The following is a 25,393-nucleotide window of genomic DNA, read 5'->3' as shown; positions in this document are numbered from 1 at the left end:
ATCATCATCATCATCATCATCATCATCATCATCTTCATCATCATCATTATTATTATTGTTATTGTTATCATCATCATCATCATCATCATCTTGGTTGTAATTTAATCTATCACATACCTTCTGTTTTTACTGGATGATCCTTAAAGGCAGAAGCTATCCATCAGTTCAATATCTTCATTGTCATTGTTGAGGCTGGTTATTCTACCTGTTGTCATTAGCTTATTCTTCTTTATATTTTGTTTTAGTCCCATTTTTTCATGTGCTCTTTGACTTTTAGTAATAAAGTTTGCAGATCCTTTGCATTTTATTAACATATCATTAGTGAAATAAAAAAAATCCTGTGAAATAAAAATTGATTCCATATTCAGTATGAATCTCCTAGGTTTTTTTTCTCTCCAACCTTTCTTCCCAAAGAAGAAAGATCAGAAAAACAGCCTGTCTGGAATTTATATCAAGGATGGGGAATGTATAACTTTCTGGAAATTGTTGAATTAATTTGCCACTGTTAACTGTGGTATATGGGAACCTGTAGAGAGCAATATTTTCTCTCTCTTTGTTCACCATCCAATGATAGAAACCAAAATTCATCCCTATAATTGATATGAGACAAGGAAAACCAGAGCAATGACTTCATCTCAAATCTAATTTCTTGCCGTAATTGTACATTCTTTGTTGGAAAAATCTTTCTCCTAGGTTGATAATTGTAGCCTGGAATAAAAGAACGAGCTGGTTACAAGAGATCTAAACGAGATTCCAAGCCAATAACCTAAATTTTAATTGGTAGTTTTCTCTGAGCAGTTAACAATCAAGACTATTTCTAGATGGTGATCCATATAGTTGGTGTGTACGCTTTTCAGAACATTGTTCCATACCAATAGATCTTCTAGTAGAGATGATCCTGCTGTTAGTGTAGACCTTTGCAAAATTGTGAAAATGTTCAAGCCCTAATTGCAGAATTAGATAGCAAGTTTAAACCTATAATATATCACCTAACCTAATGAAAAGACATTCTCATTAAGTAATGGACCACATCACAGATTTAATTATCATAGAGCAAGGCAGTTGGTGCTTCATACAGACAAGGTCAATTACCTTATCCAAGAGAGTCAGTTTGAAGTGTGTTATGAATAATTCACAGACCCAGAAATTAGCTATAAAAATGCCCCTGATATAAAGTGGTGAAAACATTTAAATTCATTCCTCATGTTTTTAAGATAATAGCCAAAGGACAATTATGGTTCTTTAATGACAACACTACTCAGGTGACAAAGATGACATTTGTACATTCAAGACATATTGCAGTGTTTTATACCCTTTTATACTAACTTAATACAAAAGGACAAACTGATTTTATTCTTTTTCCAGCCATTATCTTCTTGTTCTGTTAATTCAAACATGACACCATAGTTTTAATTTCTTCTTTCAGGCAGAATAAGTCAAATGTTAACTTGTTTAATGTCATTTGATTTTAGGATATTAAAAATGGCACTTGGTTGTTCTTAGTGTTTTAATCATACTAAGCATGGCGTTTTAATGTTATTTGCCCTCAGACAAAGGGGGGAAGCATATGCTCTTTAGTTTGATTTCAGAAATCTTATAAAACTGTTAACATGTCCAGAGGCAAATAATTCATGTAATATAAGTTCACAATCTTCCTGTAATTCACAGAAATTTTACGAATGTGAATTTAATTTTTTAAAAGTGTATTTTGTAATCCACCCCAATCCATAAATTCTGAGTGGAGTACAAGACAGTAAAAGTCAAAAGAAAGACAAAATGACATACAGTTAATAAAAATCTCCCAGATGGCAACCATAAATAGTCAATCTTGGTTAAAAGCATGATGAATTATGTTTCTAATAATTGTATTTCATTTTGCAAAGCATACACATAAAAACAACATAAACTGACAAGAAGAAAAGTTGTAGAAAGAATTGGGATAGAAGTGGGAAAAGGTATAAAGAAAGGTATATACCAAGAATGACTTCTGACTTCTTCCAAAAATGTAAGGAATACTTACATTCAAGTCTTAGTTTCAAACTGAAATATGATAACCATTTCCCCCCTCCAAAAAATGGTGGATTACTATTATTGTCAAGCAATTCAAGGGACTCCTTAAACTTCCAGAGACAGGGAGTTCCAAAGTACAGAGAAGGCCTGTCACCTGATCTATGTTCCTTTGACTTCTACTAGAGGGAGAAACTCTAAGCTGATGTACTTCTAATGTTCTTACTAGATGGGCCATTGCAATCTTGGCAAAGGAGTCCCTGATGGAACTTGGTGCTATTCCCTGTAGAGCCTTGGTGGTTCCAGCTGTTTGAATTGGGTTTAGAAGCCTACTGTGCAGTATATTTAGTGGGAATGTTATTAAAAGTTTAAGAAGTTGGATCCCAAGCCAACCTACATTAAAAGGCAGGAAGACACATATGGAGGAACAGGAAACTATTTTTATAGCAGAGCCCAAATCAGCCAGCAGACATATATGGATGGCAGCCATAGCAACCAGTGCTTGACACTTTCTTACAAATTTAACAATCATCAGTAATGTAGATGTAAGGCATTGGTCTACTACATAGTCCACTTGTTCGTGTTCTCTTAGCATGGACATCTTTTGTATAGTCCTCCTCTTCTTTTATCTGTGATTAGCCACAATGACTACAGAGGTGGCACCTGGAGTTAACTACAGTGCCTACACCATAAATCTTTCCCCTACACAACTCTTGTCACATGCTCATTTAACCATAATGACACAGCAAACCCACCCCACAAAACAGCATCACCTCCTAGCTTTCAATAAATTCTTATCCCACTTTAGATATTATTGTAAATAATTAAAGAAAATATTTCAACAATATTACTCCATTATGATATGACTGTCTGAATAACAATGTAACATGCATTTTGGTTCAGATACGCCTTCTTAGTCATCTCTAAATATTACTCAATACAGAGCACACATCTAAACAAGTGTTAATCAAAGTATGGGTTTATGAAGATGTTAGGTTGGAGATGGAACATGACAAAATAGTCACTTTAAGGATTTCAGGGGCTTTGTTTAATACTTTGCATCCACTGAAGATGGAAATCACAGATATTTTAGAAAGTAAATAAATTCTTCAAATCAAACAAGACTCCTGGTGACTTCATGTTTATTATATATTGTAGTTCTCTGGCAACAGCATTTGTTTCTTTGTATACAATATTTATCCCCTTTGGAGGAAGATGAGGCCGGTAAATAAGTTCATTTCACCATGTTTCACAAGGAAATTTTGAAAAGTTATCTGCAGTAGAGGTGGTCAACCCGATGCATCTTTATGAATGAATGGTGGATCCAAAGAGTTAATGATGAAATCTCTGAAATCTGTTGGCAAATTCTAGATTGCTTTTGTAGCCAAGCCTTCTTACTCTTGGGGTTATTCAGTAGTTGGAAGATGTAAACAGATCCATGGTAACAGAGATAGCATTTTATTGTTGCATGTCTGGTGTTTGTCAATAAATTTGGTCCTAGTTCAATTTATTTAACTGTATTCCCTGATAGGTTTTGGAAAATAAATGCAAATGGATTTATTTCTAGTTCTTGTCAATTTGCTGTGCCCATTGTGTCATTCAAAACATGTACACCTAAAACATTTTTCATCCATATTTAGTTTTATATATATATATATATATATATATATATATATATATATATATATATATATATATATATATATATATATATATATATATATATATATATATATATATATAATTGCTAGGATTGCTAGGATTGGCATAAAATAAAGCAGATAAAAGTTATATTTCCCCTTGAAAAAGTAAGAAAAGGAGACTTTTTGGAAGAGATTGCTTTAAAAGCATGGACAGTGATATATTAGCAAGGAATTATGTATATGAAGACATATCTAAACTATTATCATCCAGAGTCATTAATTAAAATGGTAGTCACAGAACCTTGAAATGCAGTTATTAATCTTCAGGGAAAAATTGCTTAGCTGCCTACTAAATTGTTGCAAACCGCTGTCATAAATGCATCCTGTTACTAACTTCTAAAACTTTTTATTAGAGACATAAGAGAACAAAGCTTTTTATAAGAAAATCTAGTCCTCCTAGATTCACAGCTTTCTTTAGAAGATCATATATTAACTGAGACTAGAGGGGCCTTCGCCCAGGTTCGCCTGGTGCGCCAGTTGCGGCCCTATCTAGACCGGGATGCCTTGCGTACGGTCACTCATGCACTCGTGACCTCTCGATTGGACTACTGCAACGCTCTCTACATGGGGCTGCCCTTGAGGACCACTCGGAGGCTCCAACTGGTGCAGAATGCAGCCTCGAGTCTCCCGATACTCCCATGTTACACCTTTGCTCCGTGAGCTGCATTGGCTTCCAGTTGTCTTCCGGGTGAGATTCAAGGTGCTGGTAATGACCTTTAAAGCCCTACATGGCATGGGTCCGGAGTACCTTAGGGAGCACCTGCGGCCGGCATCAACTTCCCTCCGCCCAGTGCTCTCCCACAGAGAGGGCCTCCTCAGGGTGCCACCGGTCAGAGAATGCCGTCTGGTGGCCCCCGGGGGAAGTCCTTCTCTGTGGGTGCGCCGGATTTGTGGAACCGTTTACCGGTTGAGCTCCGGACGGCGCCCGACCTTCGCTCCTTCCGACGGGATCTTAAGACATTTGTTTGAACAAGCCGGCCTGGCCTGATGGGTTTTGGGGTTTTATTACTGTTTTTAATGTATTTTAACTTATTGTTTTAAGGTATTGGGCACTTTGTTTAATTTTTTCTTAATTTTTGTATTCTTGTATTAGTATTTATTGCCCTGTTCACCGCCCTGAGTCCTTCGGGAGAAGGGCGGTATACAAATAAAATTATTATTATTATTATTATTATTATTATTATTATTATTATTATTATTATTATTATTATTATTATTATTATTATTATCATCATCATCATCATCTACAAGTTTGCCAGATATAAACATCTATCTTCGCAAATGTAAGGATGTACAGAATTCATTTTAGATGAATTTATGTCCATATGTAATTAAAATATTACCTAGAACACTTTCACAAGTGTTTTGTTTTTTCCCCTGTTGTTGGGAACTAGTTTTTTGGGGTTTTTTTAACTGTATATTAGTTTTTTAAAAAGTGCCCAAGGCATTTTGGAATGAAAGCTAAAATGTTACTGGAAATCCAAACATATTAACATATGGTTTCTCAGTGGAGTTTCAAAACTATTGTAAAACTGAGAACAATATTTTAATTTTAACTTATTGCAACTTCAGACAGAGGGAAAGAGATCAACTTTGTGTTCCTTCTTTGTCTTCATAATAAACAGTAATCCACTCTTTCTTTGTACAGCATTTTATATGGAGGTTTTAGAAGACAATGGCTATTTGCTTTTATTTAATTCACTGCATTTAAAAATTTTGTGAAATTTGATTTTTTCCTGTGACATTAATCTAAAGAGAAAATTCAGCAGAATTTGAGAAAGTTCAGGTGGACTATCTGTTTATGTAATGAGGGATAGGTCAACTTCAGGCTTCCTTCAACTGCAGTAAAAAATCAAAACCTGAGAATAAACATGCTAGTACAAGGTACATGAAGTCATGGAACAAATTTAGTAATTATACAGAATAGTCTGCTGAAAGTCTTAATTAAACTTTTTGTAATGTATGGGGTTTTTTTTCTAGGATTGTGTGGTTTTCCTTCCTGTTCAATCCCTTACAAAAGATAAGCTTTCCCGCAAAAAATCCCAAGAAGGATTGAGAAAAAAAACTTCCTCAAATACTCTTAAATAATTTGTTTCATGCATTAGTATTCTAATCCCAAAACAGTATTACGCCATTTACTCAAAAGTAACATGCTCAGTGTTATGTGTCAATTACTTCGTTGATGCATTAAAAAAAAAAAACAACCTCTGGTAGTTGCACCCTTGGCATGATTCTAATTGAAGTGGGGAAAACAGGTAGCAAAAATTCAGCTTAACTCTTGTGCAGAAGTGTGTGTTTTTTTTTTTTTAACTGAACTGCTCAAAGACCTCGTCTCTCTTCTCCCAACAATAACTTTTTGAACTGTCCAATTAGGGAAGAGTAAAGCCACTGTCCTAAGGGACTTGGTGGCTCAGTGGGTTAGGACACTGAGCTTGTCGATCAGAAGGTCGGCAGTTTGGCGGGTCAAATCCCGAGTGCTGCGTAACAGAGTGAGCGCCTGTTACTCGTCCCAGCTTCTGCCAACCTAGCAGTTCGAAAGCACGTAAAAATGCAAGTAGAAAAATAGGGACCACTACGGTGGGAAGGTAACAGCGTTCCGTGCACCTTTGGCGTCTAGTCATGCTGGCCACATGACCACGGAGACGTCCTTGGACAAGCGCTGGCTCTTCGGCTTTGAAACGGAGATGAGCACCGGCCCCTAGAGTCGGAAACGACTAGCACGCATGTGCGGGGGAACCTTTACCTTTACCTTTAAAGCCACTGTAAAACAAACCTTCCAAACTCCAAAGCTCACATGTGGCTCAAAAGAGCACCATGATTGTTAGTATTGGACACTCTTGAAAGATCTAGCGAGACAAGAGGGTGCATGTGAAAATCCCATCATAGGTCACCCACAGAGGTAACTAATACAGTTTCCATCCCATGCCAGTGGGACATTGAAGAGGGAAAAAGATATAACTTAAACATTGCTGATCTCATCACACAGACAATCCTAATATGATTTCTGGTCTAACAGATTCAAGAGAATCTCAGGCAATTGTGTAGGATACTATCAAGTGGCCCATAGAAAAAACATTAAAATCCATTAAAAACTGGTTATTTCAAAAAGTAAAAACTTTGAAATCGAATGGATGAAATTGTCTCTCTTGTAGGAGAATGTTTATAAACTTAAGTATTATTCCTAATGCTTATGTTTTTGTTAATGATTATTATTGGAGTTTTTTTTTATTGTTTTCTGTTTTAATTGTATTACCAAAACTACATGCATATATTATGAGTTAGTGGCCAGATTCTGAAGGGTTGAAAAGTCGTGCTTGCTGGAAAAGAGATCTGGAATGTAAAAATAATGATTGTGCAAGAGCACAAAGAGAAGGTGAAAAGTGATAGATAATTTAAGAATACAGTCTTGTCATCTGTATTATCAGGGCATGGTTATGCCAAAGGATATTTTAGCACCTAACAAGATGAGATGAACGACCATTAAAAATGGATGAAATATGCTGAGAATACCAAGCAATTCATCCAAGGTAATCCAGCAATACTTCTCTATATAGCAAGAGAAGTGAAGGGAAGAGAATGTTTATTTATTTTATTTATTTATTTAATTAGATTTCTATACCGCCCTATTCCCGAAGGACTCAGGGCGGTTTACAGGGCAGCATAAAATACAATATAAAGATAGTATAAAATTAAAATACATTAAATTAATTAAGCCCAGCAATTAAAACAATGTTTAAAAAGCTAAAACCCCTTCAGTCCAGGCCTGATAAATCGAAAAGCCAGATTTTCAGGTCCCGGCGAAATGAACACAGATCGGGGGCTGTCCGGAGTTCCACAGGTAAATCATTCCAAAGGGCAGGCGCGCCCACAGAGAATGCCCTCCCTCTGGGGATCACCCGCCGGCACTCCCTAACTGGCGGCACCCTAAGGAGGGCCTCTCTATGGGAGCGCACAGGACAATGGGAAGTTGATGCTGGCAGCAGGTGCTCCCTAAAATAATCCGGACCTGTGCCATGTAGGGCTTTATAGGTCATCACCAGCAATTATGGTCCAACTTCCATTTTATCTAAGATCATCCCAGACAACCATCCAAGGAGACCTTGCAGTACTTGGCCAATGGCAGGAAGAATTTCATTGGTATGTATACACTAAGCCAGTGAGTAAAGGTGAGGGATTGCTAACAAATTTTTTAATCTACTACTTGTCTCCTTGTATTGTTGGTTGGTATAGACGTGTTTGGTCTAGGATTACATAAGAAGATTCCTAATTCAAGAGACAAACATAAATAGATAGGTAGGTGGCCTTTTTCAATATGGGGACATGAACATATTAAAACAAATAATAACAAGGTGAATTATTTATATGTAGATAACAATAGCCACATGTGAAATACCATGTCACTTCCTTTTCATGTTTTAGGATAAACTGTAATGTTCAAAGCTGCTCAGTTAGACTTCCAGCTGAGAATCTCTACTATACTTATGAATATGAGCAGATCTTTACATGGGAATGTTTAATTGACCAGCTGTTTGAGACCCCCTGACATTTGTTCTTAAATGCATCACTGGAGAAGTAAAGCCACTTAGCTCTGTTGTCTGGAAAGCCTTGATAACATAGAAACTGCTGGTCTGCCATATTCTTCAGCTATGTTGTGACCTACTGTGGTAGTCACCTGTACCTAGCTAGGAGAAAAATAAAATTCAAAAAGATGTCCTAGTGTATATCTTCAATTATTTCATACTTTGGTTTAAATAGTTTGCATGCAGCTGGATTTTATTTTGGGGTTCTGTTTAAACACAACTTAAACTTGGAAAATACTTTGGCCTTCATAGGACGTAGATGGTAGATCAACTCCTTATACCTCACTCAGGAGTTCGATTACTGTCTACATTTCTAAGAGACATGACAGCGTGATTAATATGGGGAAATTAAATTTTATTTTGAAACCATTATATTCACTTGTCTCTAAATTTCTGCCATATGATGGATTCATGGATTCAACTGAGAGGCTGTGTAACTCCACAAGACTCTGGGTAGCTTAGAATATTAAATGCAGTAAAACAATGAGAACAAAGATCAGATAATTGGGGCTATTTGTCAATGAATCACTTGGGTGATAGAAACAGTCAGAGAATGATCCCAGAGGTTGTTGTGAGAAGTCTATATTGTAGCATTTCAAATAGAGTATGACTGCTAATTCAAAGGCAAATGTCACATCTAACCTTTGTATGTAGCCCTTGGGGCTTCTTCAACTGTTGTCACTGAATTTCAATGTTTAATGTGATGGAATGGAAAAGGATGAAATGCATGTGAATAATATCTATCAATTATCAGTCATTTTTAGTACTGGCCAAATCACCAAACCATCCATTTGTTTGTCACGATTTCAACAGTATCCAGAGAGGAGGTCAAATTGGGCGGTTGTGGGGTGTTTACACACTGCTACAGCTGTGGTCTTGCTTCTTTTGACTTCCCCATTTTAATGGATGCCACCGACCCTGCTAACAGGATTACAAAGCTCTTGTCCTCAAAACGTATTTTTTTAATCTCTGCTTCCTTGAAGATAGATATGTATGGAACAGCCAGATTTTGGAAAGAAATCATAATTAGATCTTTTCAAAGAATTATAAGCTGTGATAATTGGAGTTAACTGAAAATCTGCTGAGGCTAGGATATCCTAAGTTTTGAAACATGTAAATAAAAAGCAAAGACAAATTTCAACTCCTATCTAATATTGCATAGACTTACTTGTATGAATACTACAAGTGGTGCAGTGGTTAGAATGCACTATTGCAAGCTAATTCTGATGACTGCCAGCAGTTTGATTCTCACCAGCTCAAAACTGATTCAGCTTTCCAACCTTCCGAAGTCAGTAAAATGAGGAGCCAAATTGTTGGGGGCATTATGCTGACTCCATTAAGCTGCTTAGAGAGGGTTGTGAAGCACTGTGAAGCAGTATATAAGTCTAGGTGCTATTGCTATACTTTATGAAATATTATTATGACTTATTCATAAAATATGTAGACAGTAAAGCACAATAAACATTTGATTTAAGAGCTAGAACATTCCTTATCTGGTAATCAAGAAAATTATTTGGCAGGTGATTAAGATGCCTAGCAAAAGACGGTTGTGCCATATTAACTTCTAAACCAGGGGTGTCAAGTTGCTGGCCCACAGGCCGGATGCTTCATGGCAAAACCGCACCCACCCCATTGCCAGCAATGGGGAAAAAAGTCACAATACATTGCAACACATCACGTGACATTGCGAGTTTGACTCTCCTGTTCTAAACCCTTGTCAAGATATATTGGTGAATGTCCACTGCGGTCAATTGGCAATGCATTTTTTCATTTCTGTTGACATTTGTTCACCCAAACAATCTGGCTTCCATCCAGTTCATTTTATAATGCTGCTTATATCTATGTTCTGCTAAAGCGGCAGTTTTCCAAACCGCACACTCTCACAACTCTTGAGCACTCTCTGGGAAAACAAATGATGTCCCTGCTGTTTTGACCAGCAGAAACCCAATTGCTGGTTGCAGACAGGATGGCTGAGCCGTAGCAGTGGGGGAATTTAGATATGCCCTTAAGTTGTAATTGACTGCACTTGTTTATTGCCGCACCACTCCCTCCTCCAACACTTGCAACATTAACTACTGACGTTAATTGTAACTTTTCCAGTTCTGCAATTATTTAGAGATTGACAGTTTTGTTGAATCCGCAACAGTTTATTTACAGCTGCTCTTTAATGTATTTCAACACATTAGGCTTACAGCAGCTTAATGAGCAATATTAATGCAGTGGGTGACTCATTAAGTGTGAGAGGTGGTTCCTGTGTTAGGACACAAACAAGGCTAATGGGTCCTTACTCTGCGGTTGGCAATGGCCTTTCGCTTAGGAGGGACGGCTACCCTGAGTTCCATTGGTGAATGCATGGTTGAAGCCACAGGACTAGGGTAATCATACCATGCTGAAATAACTGATAGGTAGAGCTTTAGTTTTTAAGCCAGAAAAAAATGGGTAGGGTATAGACAATGTTATTACTTTATTGTATCACACAGGGTAAATTTCTTTTTTTTTTTCAAATGCAGTGATTTTTTTTAAGGATATGTCTTTTTCTTTTTTTTTAGTCTGCTGTATGAGCAATTTAGGGCTCAAATGGGGGAGGGAGAACAAATCCCTTTAAATTACACATGAAGCAGAAAACAAAACAAACTCATTTTCTTTTACTGCCTGTTTGATCAAGTGACCAATTACAGAACACAAAGAAGTAGGGCAAAGAATTACCACCACAGTAGATTCTCTAAGGTTTGGGGCAATGGCTTGTCATTGTATTCCTCAGATGCAATTTTGCTATGGCTGGGGAGACACAGCAAAAAGCTTTGGAACAGATAGATGATACAGATAGAGACTGTGATAGATAGATAGATAGATAGATAGATAGATAGATAGATAGATAGATAGATAGATAGATAGATAGAGATAGATAGATAGATAGATAGATAGATAGATAGATAGATAGATAGATGATAGATAGATAGACAGATAGACAGACTAGAATCTACATCTAATTTTCTATCTTCTTCTTGATCTACATTGCTTTATCTCCATTTCTGCCAGTTGTACAAATAGAGAAGTAGCAAAAGAAGTGGGATACAGGTAGTCCTCAACTTACAACAGTTTATTTAGAAACCGTTCAAAGTTACAATGAAAAAAGTAACTTACCATTTTTTCACACTTACGACCATTACAGCATTCCCATGGTCACATTATCAAAGTTTGGATGCTTGGCAACTGGTTCATATTTATGATGGTTGCAGTGTCCCGGGGTCATGTGATCAACTTTTGACTTCTTCTAACAAGCAAAGTCAATGGAGAAGCTGGATTCGCTTAACAACTGTGTTACTAACTTAACACATGCAATGATTCACTTAACAACTATGGCATGAAAATTCACAAAATGGGGCAAATGAGGAATACCGGTATAAGTATGAGTCATTAGTGTGCAGAAAAATTAATGTGTTACTCTGTTCTACTTTTTATAGCTATGAATTGAACACTGCTGGTTGAATGTTATGCAAATAGGAAAGCTCATAACGCAAGATGTTACAAAAAAATGCTCATGTACGTGATTGGTTTCAAAAGCTGAGGCATAAGGAACAGAATTTGAGATACAATTAGAAGAAATGAAATCAGTCTGATAGGACAATGAGAAGGAATTTATTGGATGATAATTTTTTTCACTGCCTCCATCAGCATTTAGATTTATTTAAATGTGATTCCTAACTATGCTCACAATGTGACCAAATATGGGGCCTGTTAAAATCAATGTTATAGAGGCCTTTCTGGAATTAGAACTGCATTCCATTTTGAAATGAAAATACTATTCACACTAACATTTAAAACATGAAAATTCTACATTTATGTTGCAGAATGGAGAGGTGTTAAGCAAATGTGTGGAAAATAGGAGAACTGTTATTTAATTTGGTCCAAGAATAGCAAAATCCACATCCCATTTGTGATTGTCCAGTTCTTACTCTTTATAATAAATTCAGAATGCTAAAAAGAAGTCTTTCCACTGCTATTAGATGAAGCATCCTTAATTCTAAAAGATTTACCTCATTTTAACACACTGTAAACTCTTACATAATTGTGTTTGGGGTTACAATGTTTGTAATATGCAAACTTCGCCATCTTCCTTTCCTTCTCCCAAAGATATGCAGTGAAGAGGCAGGAAATGGCAGCAAAATAGTCTTTCTGTGTATTTTTTTTCTCTTTTTACTTTAAAATTATCTGGGGTTTTTACCTTTCTGTTCTTATTAGGCTGCTTGAAAGTAGGAGAGAGAAAAGCAAAAGTGTCTGGTAATGCAACTGTCCCATTGCAAGATAGGTCTGGAAGAAGAGAAGGCAAAATAGAACCCTAGAATTGTGGGAAGAGGAGAGTCTGAATTGCTTTTTTTGGCATTGTGTTACACAGTCTGTTTACTTCTTATATCTGGGCTTCTATCCAGGATTTCAAATTGTCCTGTGAGGTAACCTAGGCTGAGTCTCCAAAGTAGTCCAGTATGTTTTCATGGCTGAAGATGGGATAGTTTTTCCTAATATTAATCTAAACCCTTAGTTACTGCATCATATTGGCTCAATAGATGTTGTCCCCTGAGTATTTGCAATAAAAAGTTTTAAACAGAAAGTGAACATTGAAGTGGATCGATTGTTTATAGTATTGGTTTTGTTATTTGTAAGATATTACTCAAGTAAAATCTACTAGTTCAACTTATTTAGACTTTATTCATGACCTACAAAGTTCTATTCATCTTCTAATATGTGTTTATAATTATTCTATATGGCGACTCTTGTGCTTCAAACCTGTCATATTTCTGAAAATTGAACATCAATGTTACTTCTAAGGAATATGGTTTTTGTTTATTAATTCTTCTATAGTACAGTTCAAAATATTGTCATACTTTTTTCTGATATTTTGAAATATTTTCTACTTAGAAAATGCTTAAAATGGCACCAGTAACTTCATAACGTTTGCTAGTTCTTCATTCTTTGTACAAATTTATATGGCACATTTGCAGTATAGGACTTATAGAAATCAAGGAATTTTTGGATCAGCATAAATCCATCGTGTTTAATTGTTTCTGTTTCAGTGGAACAGTACTGAAGTTCTTCACACATTTCTTTTAAAAAAATATGTAACACCATCTCCATTTGTTCAATTCACAAGTTTGTCCAAGATGTAGAACTTTTGAGAGAGTATGTGTGAGGCATGATACAGAGACAAAAAAGTAGCTATAAGACTTCCCTCTTTAGAGTTTGGATTCAAAAGAGTTGATCTCTGGTACAAGAAACTAAGAGTTCTAATTAACAGTATACATTAGAACAGGGCTTTTCAACCAGTGGTACATGTACCACCTGTGGTACATTGGCACCTGGCAGGTGGTACGTGACCATCCTAGAAAACTGGTAGCGGGGGAGGGGAATGAGCTGAACCGGCAGCAGCACCGCACAAGCCTGAGCGAGAGATGGCTGGAGCTGCAGGCTGTCAGGTCTCAGCGAAAGCGCCAGGATCAGTGCTTCTTTTGGGGCTGTCAAGGCTCAGTGGAAGCACCAGGATCAGTGCCAGGCTCCAGCTGAAGCCTGGCACTGATCCTGGCGCATCCACTGAGCCCTGACAGCCCTGCAGCTCCAACCATCTCTCGCTCAGGCTTGTGCAGTGCTGCCACCAGTTCAGCTCATTCCCCTCCCCCAGTACCATTTTTCTAGGATGGTCACGTACCACCTGCCAGGTGCCAATGTACCACAGGTGGTACCCGTACCACTGGTTGAAAAGCCCTGTTGTAAAGAAGTATCTTAGCCCTTACATTTTAAATGGTTAATAGGTATATGTGTTGCAACAACCTAAGATAATTTAATTTTAAAACTATTAAATTTTAATTTTAATTGTTAAATAATTTTCAGGCATCATATAACGTCTAAAAAGATAATTCAAGCAGATGGTTGTTCGTCTATTCTTCCAGGGTCTTCTTTTCATAGTTATCTAATGCCTCATTAGAATATATTCATGAAATAATAGCCAGGAAAAATACTTGTTTCCACTGTTACATTGCTAAACAACCAATAGCTACTAAGTAACACATTATTAAATAAAACACGTTAAAAGTTGCCCTTTTTAGAGATAGTTTAATTTTCACAATCAGGATGTTTAGGGATGTAATTGATGTAATTCCCTTTCAACAAATTTATATTTCTGTTGCATGGCAATAATAACAATTGTTTATCCATATTCCAATTTAGAAATTTAGTGTTAGGGTAGAAATATATGACAACCTTCAGTATTTCTCTTACAAAATCCAAAGCATTTTAATGTTTTAAAGGACATTTAGCTAAGCAGAAAGTTCAGTCTATCTGAATATTCCTCCATTTAATTATTTCATTTAAAAATAAGGCCAATGTGGATGCTCAAATTTTGACATTTCCTGTGGGATTAAGTTTACATTTATGGAACGACTTTAATATTCTGCATATATTATACTGGAAATTGCCTGACATTTCTTGCTTACTATCTTTTTTTTTCTTTCTCTTTTTTCTTTTTGAAAAGGAATGTCCCTCTGGCACCACAGAAAGCTTGTTAAGAAATATTTCTTGTATACACACCATTTAGCATGTATTAAGTCAGATATCAAAATTGTAATAATTCTTATTATATATCTTTGGGCTAGATACTTGTATATGCTGGAAACATTTAAAACATAAGGGCTAGGATACTTCTTTACAACAGGGCTTTTCAACATGGCTACCACCTGCAGTACATTAGCACCTAGCAGTTGGTACGCGGCCATCCTAGAAAAATGGTACCGCAGGAGGGGAATGAGCTGAACCGGTGGCAGCACCGCACAATCTTGAGCGAGAGATGGCTGGAGCTGCAGGGCTGTCAGGGCTCAGCGGATGCGCCAGGATCAGTGCCATGCTCCAGCTGGAGCTCGGCGTTGATCCCAGCACGTCTGCTGAGCCCAGAAGCTCAGCTGGAATGTTGCAGCATCTCCAGGGTCTTGTGATTTATATTCAGATGCTTGGCAACTGATTCATATTTATGACGGTCACAGTGTCCCAGGGTCATGTGAAGTGACCAAAACCTGCTGCAACCACCCATTAGACGGGGGAATAAAAACCAAGCACACCCCACCCCACCCCCGCTGCTAATCCTCAACAGAAATGCTCACAACAATGAAAACCTCGGACATGAGGAAGAGCGCTGCTGGGTGGGCAGGCAGGTGTCTTTCTTGGCTGTGGCTTGGGGGGCACTTTTTTCAGTGCACTGATCCTGGAGCTTCCACTGAGCCCTGACAGCCCCAAAGAAGCCCTGATCCTGGTGCTTTCGCTGAGCGCTGACAGCCTGCAGCTCCAGCCATCTCTCGCTCAGGCTTGTGCGGTGCTGCTGCAGGTTCAGCTCATTCCCCTCCCCCGCTACCACTTTTCTAGGATGGTTGCGTACCACCTACCAGGTGCCAATGTACCACAGGTAGTACCTGTACCACTGGTTGGAAAGCCCTGTGTTAGAGGATTTTTTTTGTTGTTGTTGTTTACCTCGAGCTCCACTTTGACCATTCTGCTCATGTGGTTTGAAGCAGCACTTTGATTTGGAAGATTGACACCTCAATATTCAGCTCAATCCCATCAGTCATGTTGAATGGGTGGAAAAAGGTAATTTGTATATGACAGTATCAGAGTGGCTATGTTACTACTATCTCACACTTTTAAATTAAAGGAGTGCTTTGCTTTGACACTTCATATCGAAGGGGTACTTCAATTGTAGCCTCACTGTTTCAGAGTGACCTAAACCTGAGGTCATGAGTTAATGAGTTAATTTTTGGTATACAGCACAGAAGTCAGAAGTTGAAACGTTTTCCTTCCTTCCTTCCTTCCTTCCTTCCTTCCTTCCTTCCTTCCTTCCTTCCTTCCTTCCTCCCTCCCTCCCTCTCTCCCTCCCTCCCTCCCTTTCTTCCTTCCTCTGTGTAATGACATTAAGATTTAGGATTAATTCCTCTGTAGTTAGGAATATTCATCTGAACAGATTCTGAAACAGCTGTGAAAGGGGAAATGCTTGAGGCACTGAAGTAAGAACATAAGAAGAACACTAGAACACAAAAACCCATCTGGTCTAGCAGTTTTATGTCACACAGAGATCATGCAGATGCTTACAGAACTTTTACAAGCAGGCAGTGATATCCCATTTTCTCTATTGTTTCCTAGCAACTGGTATTTTAAGTAATACTGTGTTTGATTCTGAATGTGCTATACATATATTAGGAACCACTGAATTAGAGAGACGTAGCAAGGGGAAACAATGGGGTCTAAATTTGATTGGGCATACTTCAGAGATGAAGGGGACCCCTGGCAATGACTATTGGATTTGGCAAGGTAACTAGATGAGCAGCAGTTTTAAATTGCTTTAACTGTCTATCCTGGGGGTGGGGGGGAATGTTGTTTGTGGAAGTGTGAATACTTTATTTTTTCAGCATAAAGTATGATTGAAAATAAATTGTGTGTTTGATTATATGACTATCTTTTCTACCAAGTGTAAAGACCATTAGAAGGTATAGAGCTTTCTATAGAAAAGTTAGAGCTTTTTGCTAGCTTTCCAGCTAAAATGGGAAAAATGCAGGTTCACATACAGCCTTAGCCTTGGAAATTCACAGACTGACTTTGGGCAATCCCTGTTTCTGAGCCCAGTCCATCTTAGAGAATCATTGTATGGATAAAACAAAAAATGACCCCCAAGGAACACAAGCTGATTTCCTGGAGAAACTTGTGTGTAGAAGTGTGTTTGTGTATGTGTATATATGTACATATGTATCTCTCTCTCTCTTTGTGTGTGTATGTATATGTACATACATATGTTATGTATGTATATAACAAAATGGAAGCTTCTACAATTCTTTTTGCATAATGATTATCTCTGTTATTATGTTAAAAGGGATGATTTTTATACAGTTCTTTTTAAATTTGACTTAATTATGCTCTATCAATTACTCTCTATGCATAAGAAGATAGGACCAAAACTTCTTTCTACCTATCATTACCCTGAAAGCTGATGTGATTTCTATATTGTTTTCATTAAAAAATGTCCTTTCTTCTTTTTTCAAGCCAAAATCTGAGGTAAACAAGGGGCCATGGCATGAACTCTCCAAGACAATCTCAGAGACATTAGGAAGCTATAATAATAATAATAATAATAGCAATGGTAACTAAGTATTCTACAATCATACATTTGGAGTCCTATCTTTTCCCAACCTTCAATTTTCTCATGATGAATATGTGTGAATCTCTTTCCTCCTCCTCTGACTGAACTCTTAAGAATTTCACAAAAGAAGTTGATTTAGTATATTTCTCCTATATAACTTACAGGCTATTAATTTTCTTCCATTAGTGAAAAAAGCTTCGTTTACTTGGGCCTACTGACCAAGAATTCTTAGGTGTCTGCCTATGTTATGCTCTCCAATTATTGAAGAGTGGAAATTTAATCCTAGAATTAGTTCATTCATATGTACAAATTCATGCTGTACAAGGCCACAGTGTAATAGGAGCATCGAAATGATCCTGCAGATCACAGCTTTTGCAGAAAAGAGCACTACTTGCTGTTTTTAAAATATGGTTTTCTATCCTATAAAATGAAGAACAAGAGTAAGAAAAATAGGATAAACAATAACCAGTTTTGTCTAGTGATTAAGGCACCAGGCTAGAAACTGGGAGACTGTGAGTTCAAGTTCTTCCTTAATCATGAAAGCCAGCTGGGTGATCATTGGCCAGTCACTCTCTCTCAGCTCAATTCATCTCACAGGGTTGTTGTTGTGGGGAAAATAGAAGGAGGAAGGTGTGTTGGATATGTTCTCTGCCTTGAGTTATTTGTAAAAATAAAAAATAAAAGCGAGATACAAATGAATAAATAAATAAAAATATTCAGTAATAAAGCTATATTTTGGCCTATGTTTCTTATATCAATTATTTTGCAAGAGTCATGATCCTAACTGTGAGGAAGTATAGAGATAACCTTGAAGGAAATTTGTATCAGCTAATCCAGAGAGGTAGAAGTAAGGAAGAAACTTAAGACTCGTTTGCCTTGACTCTCTTAGGTATGAGAAAGAAGGGGAGAGGAACTCTTGTCAGTCTTTCAAGATTTTGTTATTATACTCTATCAATTAAGTTGAGTTCTACTATTGCTTGTGGGGTTTGTTTCCTGGCCTGTCTACCTCAAAAAGCTGACACTAACTCTTTTTCTAGAATGGGAGGTAATGTTATTTTTTTCCTAGAAAAGTTCTTATAACCATACCAGGTGGGTTCTTTCTCTCAAAATGACAAATAAGAAGTAACATGTTGTGCTTTTGTAGGTAAAATTTGTTACTTAGCAGAGGCTATTGTGTAGTGGGTTCTGGACCGCATGGCAAGGAAGAGTCAGATGAGTACCGCATGTCAGCTCTTTATTGTAGGGAAGCGCATACTGAACAAAGGGGTTTACCAAGACCCCTTATATATCTAGTCAGGTACCATTCTGGCCAATCCAACCATCTGAATCTCCCGCCGAAAATACTTCAGCCAATCTGGCCACAGTACAGTGCCCTCAGATGGACTGATGGTTCTTCAGAGCTGCAGCTGCTTACACCCAAACATAACAGAGGCAGTTGGGATGTAGTGTCTCATGGCAAGGAATTTGATCTAAATGGCTTTTTTCAAGGGGAGGCCTGAAGTCTACTTGATGTACTTTTTTAAGTGAACAGTCTTTTTCAGCAGTAATGGTGTTCAACGTTTTAAATAAGTTCAGATTATCTGGTCCTGGGTTATAATGGAATCCTTTATCATTATACCACTCACCTAGAAGAAAGACATTACTTATGGTTTGTAGATGGATCAGGATGAAATACAGGTAATAGGTGAATTAAGATGCAATTTAATTTACACAGTTCTGGTCTGTGGTGAGACCTATGCAGGAATGAGGTAAGATGGTAAAGTTTTACTTTTCTTCACCTATGTATTAAGACTGAGGCAGCCTTTGCCATGAGTGAAAGCAGGAGTTTTCATTTTTATTTTTTTCTTCTAAAAAGTGACTGGTAATTTTGAGTTGAGGAGAACCAAGCTCTCTAACCATCCTATGTTCACTATGTCAGAATCAGTGACAATAGTTTGCTATACTCTTCAAGCCTTGCTAAAGAATATGTTATTCTTCAGAAATATATTATAACCTAAATAACTCTCCTGTCTTATATCCAAACTACAGATTATGGATATATTTGACTCTCATAGAAGTGGGGCATAAGGCTGACCACATGAGGAATGCACCACAAGCATTTGTTGAGGGCATTTATGCAAAAATAAAATAAAAATAAAATAAAATAATCTCAGCATAATGTAACCCTGGAACATCTTTTCTTGACTCAGAAACAGGGTCTAGTTAGTACACCACCAGCAATATTAGGGCTGTAGAGTAGGTTGTATATTAAATAGTTGAATCATATATCAGAAGAAAGCATTTCTGTCTTCCTCCAAAAAAGCCACCTGGACATATCCATGAAGTCACCCATCAAGCTTGACTTTGAGTCAAGGCATTATTTTACTTTCCTTTTGGCAATCTAGGAAAGATGTCATCCCAATCCTGTCTGTTCCTGGAATGACTTTGGGAAAAGCCAATGTCCTTTCATGCCAAGAGTGTATAGTGCCTCACTCACAAAGAACAAATTGTGTTCCCTGTGCTGCATGCCCTAAGCACCTAGCTACAGCAATGCTAATGATGTACTTCTACTGTTACCTGCAGTAAATTGAACAAGCAGTATTGTCATCTAGCAGAAAAAAGACTCGTCTTACAACTGTGCAACAAATGGATGTACATATCTCTAGCAAATTGCTGCCTGAATCGGTGCGGTCATTATTGCATTATGTTACAGACAAAGATGGTATATGCATAAGAAGGTATTCTTTTCCTCTTTCTGAGAAATTAGATAACTAAAGGTTAGGGCATCCAGTTTCCCCATATGTAATGATTGTAATGCATGTGATACATGGTTGCATCTTGTAATGCCACAGAGAACTGCATGCTAAATATTTCCTATGGAAGGTCTTACATAAAACTTACATTTTATTTATAGCAACTGAGTTTGCCTAACACATGAAACATTTTAATATGCATTTGATTTTTTCCCCTTATGGACAACACTACTACATTTGCTTTTTCATATAATTCAAAGAATAAAAAATGTAACCTTTCAGTGGCAAGCCGTATACTGAAGGAGGAAGAGTTTTATACCATGTGAATCTTTGCATCTTTTATACCCATCGAAGGATCCTTACATTTTGCTGATTAATGGAAATAGTTCTGAATAATTACTGGGGGGGTTTTGTTTTCAAAAATGAGTGATTAATCATTGTTCAATTATACTTCCTCCATCCCAGGAATTGTAGCAAATGTCTTCCATATTATTTGAATTTCATTTGTATTAGAATAAGATAGCAGTAGTTGGAAAGTTAGTAGGAAATACCTATAGCTTACATGTTCTATTGGCTATTTTTTAATACATATTTATAAAAGCCACTGTATGATGGGATTTAAAAAGTGACTGGGATTAGGAATATCAAGACTCAGATTAGCTACAAAGTCTTCTGGCTGACCTGGAAAAATCACCCTAAACTGTTTGTCACTAGTTTACTAATGGACTTCTTATTTCTTAAGGGATCTGGATATAAATATATTTACCTACTAATTTATTTATATCCTGCCTTTATTTGATTTCTTTTGTAAAAAAAATTAAGGTAGTAAACATATATAATACTCCTTCCTCCTCCTATGATATAAGAAGGAGATGGAAAGATAACTTTTGCTAGTTTTTAAAATCTGCAGGGAGATCTTAAGGGACATTAAGGGAAAAAGTAAATGAAGAGAAAGAAGCATGTGTCTGTGAGTAAAGAATGAGGAACATAAAAAAATAAAGCCTTTTAAATATTTGCATTGGTATCTGGCAGGTTTTTTATGTTCCAGACTTATTAGGTAATGTTTCCAATACTGGCATAATGCTATATTTTAATAAGGTAAGATAAGAATCCTGTTAAAATCTGGGGGAAATCTCAAGATAAATTTGAACTAAATCTGCAACATTTTTAACTAAATAAATCCATGTTTGGCAATCTTCTTAAGCTACGTTGAGTCAGATCCAGAATTAGTCTCATGATTAAAATAAATAAACCCTTAATATATTGTCCATAGTCATTACTCTGAAGCATGGGTGTCAAACTCGCCGCATCACATGACATGTTGCAATGTATCATGACTTTTTTCACTTTGCCGGAGCTGGGATGGGCGTGGCCTCTGCATGATGCAACTGGCCCGTGGGCCAGCAGTTTGACACCACTGCTCTGAAGGATTAAGTCTGAAAATAATTGTAGAAGTACTTTATACTTTCACTATTGTATATGAAAGATAGAGGTATATCTAAAAATTTCATCAATATATGAATATTGTTATTTTTCTTAGTTTTGCTTTAATTTATTTCATTTTGGTTCAGCCTCAGATTGTCCTTGTTTAAGTCTTCATATAGATGCTTGTGCACTGTAGAATGATTTTTTTTAAAGCATTGTGATGTAATTATACTGCTTTGAAACAGAACGTTAAGCAAATGAACATTTATATTAGCATAATTAAATTCTTTCCAGAGCACGTGTTAAAGGTCTTTGTTGAACTTACATGACAGTCTATATAACCTCATTCCTCTGCTCATTGCTGTTCAAGTGAGCTACTTTGTCATTTCTTAGTGACAGAATCAGATGCTCCAAGAGATACTAAAAAAGATACATTAGACAATAGAAATCTATTCCCTGTCTTTTGTCAGGTTTTTCCCTCCAGTGTATTAGCAAATTCTCTATTTAGTGTAGTTTTAAATGACTCGAGCTTTGGCAAGTATGCTACTTTGAGGGACTTTCATAAATCTTTTGGTTAGTGTAGTACAATAAAATAGTCAAACACAAAAAATATGTTATAAAAATATAGCGATGTCTATTTATCATACCCCTAGGTTATAGCATAATGAACTTATCCAATAATATGCATCTCAATATTGATTAATGCTTACTATTTGTTTCCTGGTAACCACACAAAGTTGTATTATACAGCTAAATAGTGCTATATCCTAAATTAGCACCTTTTGCTTAGATAATAATTTCTAATATATCTAGTTAAAATTGTCACTGCAATTAGATTGCTAGTGCTAAATCCATTTGTGTGTGCCTACAAATATGCTTAAAAGAACAGCAAGCACTTGAAAAGCATTCTTTTAATTAAAGTTTATTACAATAATAAATACAAATAGAAACAAAGGTAATTGGGAAATGGGAGAAGGAAAAAAAAGAGGCAGGAGGTACAAGGTAAGAAGTGGGGAAGCAATGGTTTGCTTGGATAGCAAAGCCATTTGTCAATTTTGATTACTTTGGAGATTTATATCATATAGGACATACAAGTAGTCTTTGACTGTAATGAAGCTTGCCCATTATGTCATAAGTCATGTTGGTTGCAAAATGGGTCATCACAATGACTGATCCAATTTTACAACCTTTTTTTTGTGGTGGCCATTAAATAAATCACCATGGTCATTAAATGAATCCACTAATGTTAAGTGAATACCGCAATCACTAAATGAACTCTTTGTTCACTGTGGAACATTTTTGCCAAAACCTGATTTTTGGCAAAAACATCAATATTATAAGTAGTCCAGAACTACAGTATGTCCTATATAATATAAATCTACATAGGATAATCAAAACTGACAAATCACTTTGCTACCCGCTTTGCAACCGACATGACTTATGACCATAAATATAATATATATTTATATATTATAAATATCATGTGAACAAGGGATTCTACAAATAGCTGTAAATGTGAGCTGGTTCCTGAATGACTGAGATACATTCCCACTGACCACAGGGAAGGGGCCTGGCCATCATAACTTCAGAACCAGGTCATATGTACCATGAGGGGGAAGTGGGTTTGTTGTAACTTCAAATGGTTGCTAAGCATCTGGTTGTAACTTGTGTATTATCTGTAATCCAACAAATCTTGGACTATGTTTACAACTTCCAAGAAATACACTTTGCAGGTTTCATAGTACCTGAACAAAGAATATGAACTATTTCCCTTTTCATATCATGAAAGGAAAATGTATTCATATCTGCAACTTAATGTACTGTACAAAAAAGCACCATTTCAGCTAAAAATAATAAAATTGATAATATGTTCTTCATAATACACCTGAGCATTCCAATATGTATCACAAATTAGGAGAAAAAAACATCGGAAGCTACATGCCTGGGGAAATCATAGTATACTTTTTGTTTTTATAATGAGTACGACTGGGCTTTGGATAAATCCCATATGTTTCAATTTATTATACCCCCAAAATGGTGCTGTTCCTCTGAAAACTACTTGTATCTAAGTCCCTTACATTAATGAAATTTATTTCTGAGTAAGCACGAATAAGAAGTTTCATTCATGATTTTGTTTCCTTACAATAATTCACATTGTTAAGTCTAAGATTAGGGCACAGCAACATAAACTGACTTTGAAATGTTCTTTGAACGCTTTGCTTAATTAGTTCTCTGTACTTCATTATTAACCTGTTTTTATATTTCAAAGAATTTTTTATTTGCACCATGCCTATACATAATATTTAAGTAGAGTTAGTCAAGTGTGCACAAAACTTAAATTAGTCTGTAAAACAATTGACTTCATTCCCTAAATTCAAAAACATAAAGCTAAAATGTACTTTATTATTTCTGCTTTCTGATTTTCTGAGTTACTGCACTATGGTTTTTGAACAGAAGCAGAATCTCAGTGCATAATATTTCCCAACAGAATGGATAGCTACACAAATTCTTTTAAAAGTGTTTTTCCTCCTAATCTATCACAATCCACAGACAGGATATGCACAAAAAGGATTGCAGTCCCAAAGATCAAACTGGCACTCAGAACACATGATGGAAATTCTTTCATTCCACAGCATGTAGAGAAATTCAGCCACAATTAAATCTTGGAAACTGTAGCTTAAATCAGTTCTAAGAAGGCAGGACAATTCCTAGAAGCCTGGCAACCTGACAAATTAGCCATCAGCTGACATACAGAAATTAATTACATTTATACAGTGCTTTTTTTTGTAAAAGAAAAAGGTGCCGGAACTCACACATGTCATACAACCCACCTTGCTTACCCTACAAGGTTCCATCCAAAAAAGGTGCCGTAACTCCGTTCTGAGCGTTCTATGAGAAAAAAAGCCCTGCATTTATAAACCATTCAGAAAGGAACAGCTAAAAGGCCAAAGGAAACAGTGTTGTGCACATCCTTCCATATCACATGCACATTACCAACCACCCAGATAAGCAAGAACCAGGAGCAAAGTCAGATCAATCAAGAAGAAGCAATACTTTACAATACAAGGCTGGTAGGATAAACAACTAGATATAAACAACCACTGAATTTCACTTTATATCAAAACATTGATGGTGTTTGCTTCCACAGTAATAAAATGACTTTGAGATCAAAACTAACTTCAGAGACCACCAAGACCATAAGAACATGTTCACCTTTAGAAATTTGTGTAGATTATGTAACCTCTATCCTTTGAGTCTGTTTTTGATAAATTTTCTAAGATGTCCAAAAAGATTGTTGATGTGTCATGGAGAGAAATATCAACAAGATACTATATGGGAAGGCTAATTAATCATTGAACTATAGAAATAATCTCTTCCCTCCTGTCCTTAATTTGCATAAGTGTGTTTTATTTATAGCTGGTTTTCCTGTCTCCTTGAGCATCTTTCTTAATTATTCATAAGTCCACATAAGATCATGAGACACACACACACACACACACACACACACACACACACACACACACAGACACAAGACAAGAGAAGAAAAAGAAAACAGAAATCAGACACGGATCCCATACAGCAGAAAATTAAAATGCCTGAAAATATCATTTTATCAATACCATGCTTGCATCTTATCTATCTGATTGTGGGACATTTAATATGTTGCTAGGGAAATGATGGCCTCCCAAGTGAAGTTACACATGTTCAGATGTGTACACCACAGAAAATTTGGGTGATAAATCCAAAGTCACCATTTGCTTTCCTATTATTTTACCAACG

The 25,393-nt window shown here is 36.5% G+C and overlaps 1 protein-coding gene across 1 annotated transcript in view; it reads left to right on the top strand.

The window, feature by feature from the left end:
* CNTNAP5 (contactin associated protein family member 5) overlaps positions 1–25,393 on the top strand; it is a gene marked incomplete at both ends in the record, with an annotated part of 417,604 nt that overhangs the window by 320,590 nt on the left and 71,621 nt on the right. The window lies entirely within an intron of this gene.

This window comes from Vipera ursinii (assembly GCF_947247035.1).
Source record: "Vipera ursinii genome assembly, chromosome: 1".
Taxonomy (NCBI): domain Eukaryota; kingdom Metazoa; phylum Chordata; class Lepidosauria; order Squamata; family Viperidae; genus Vipera; species Vipera ursinii.
The sequence above is the reverse complement of the archived record's forward strand: the minus strand, read 5'-3'. Positions and strand labels throughout refer to the sequence as shown.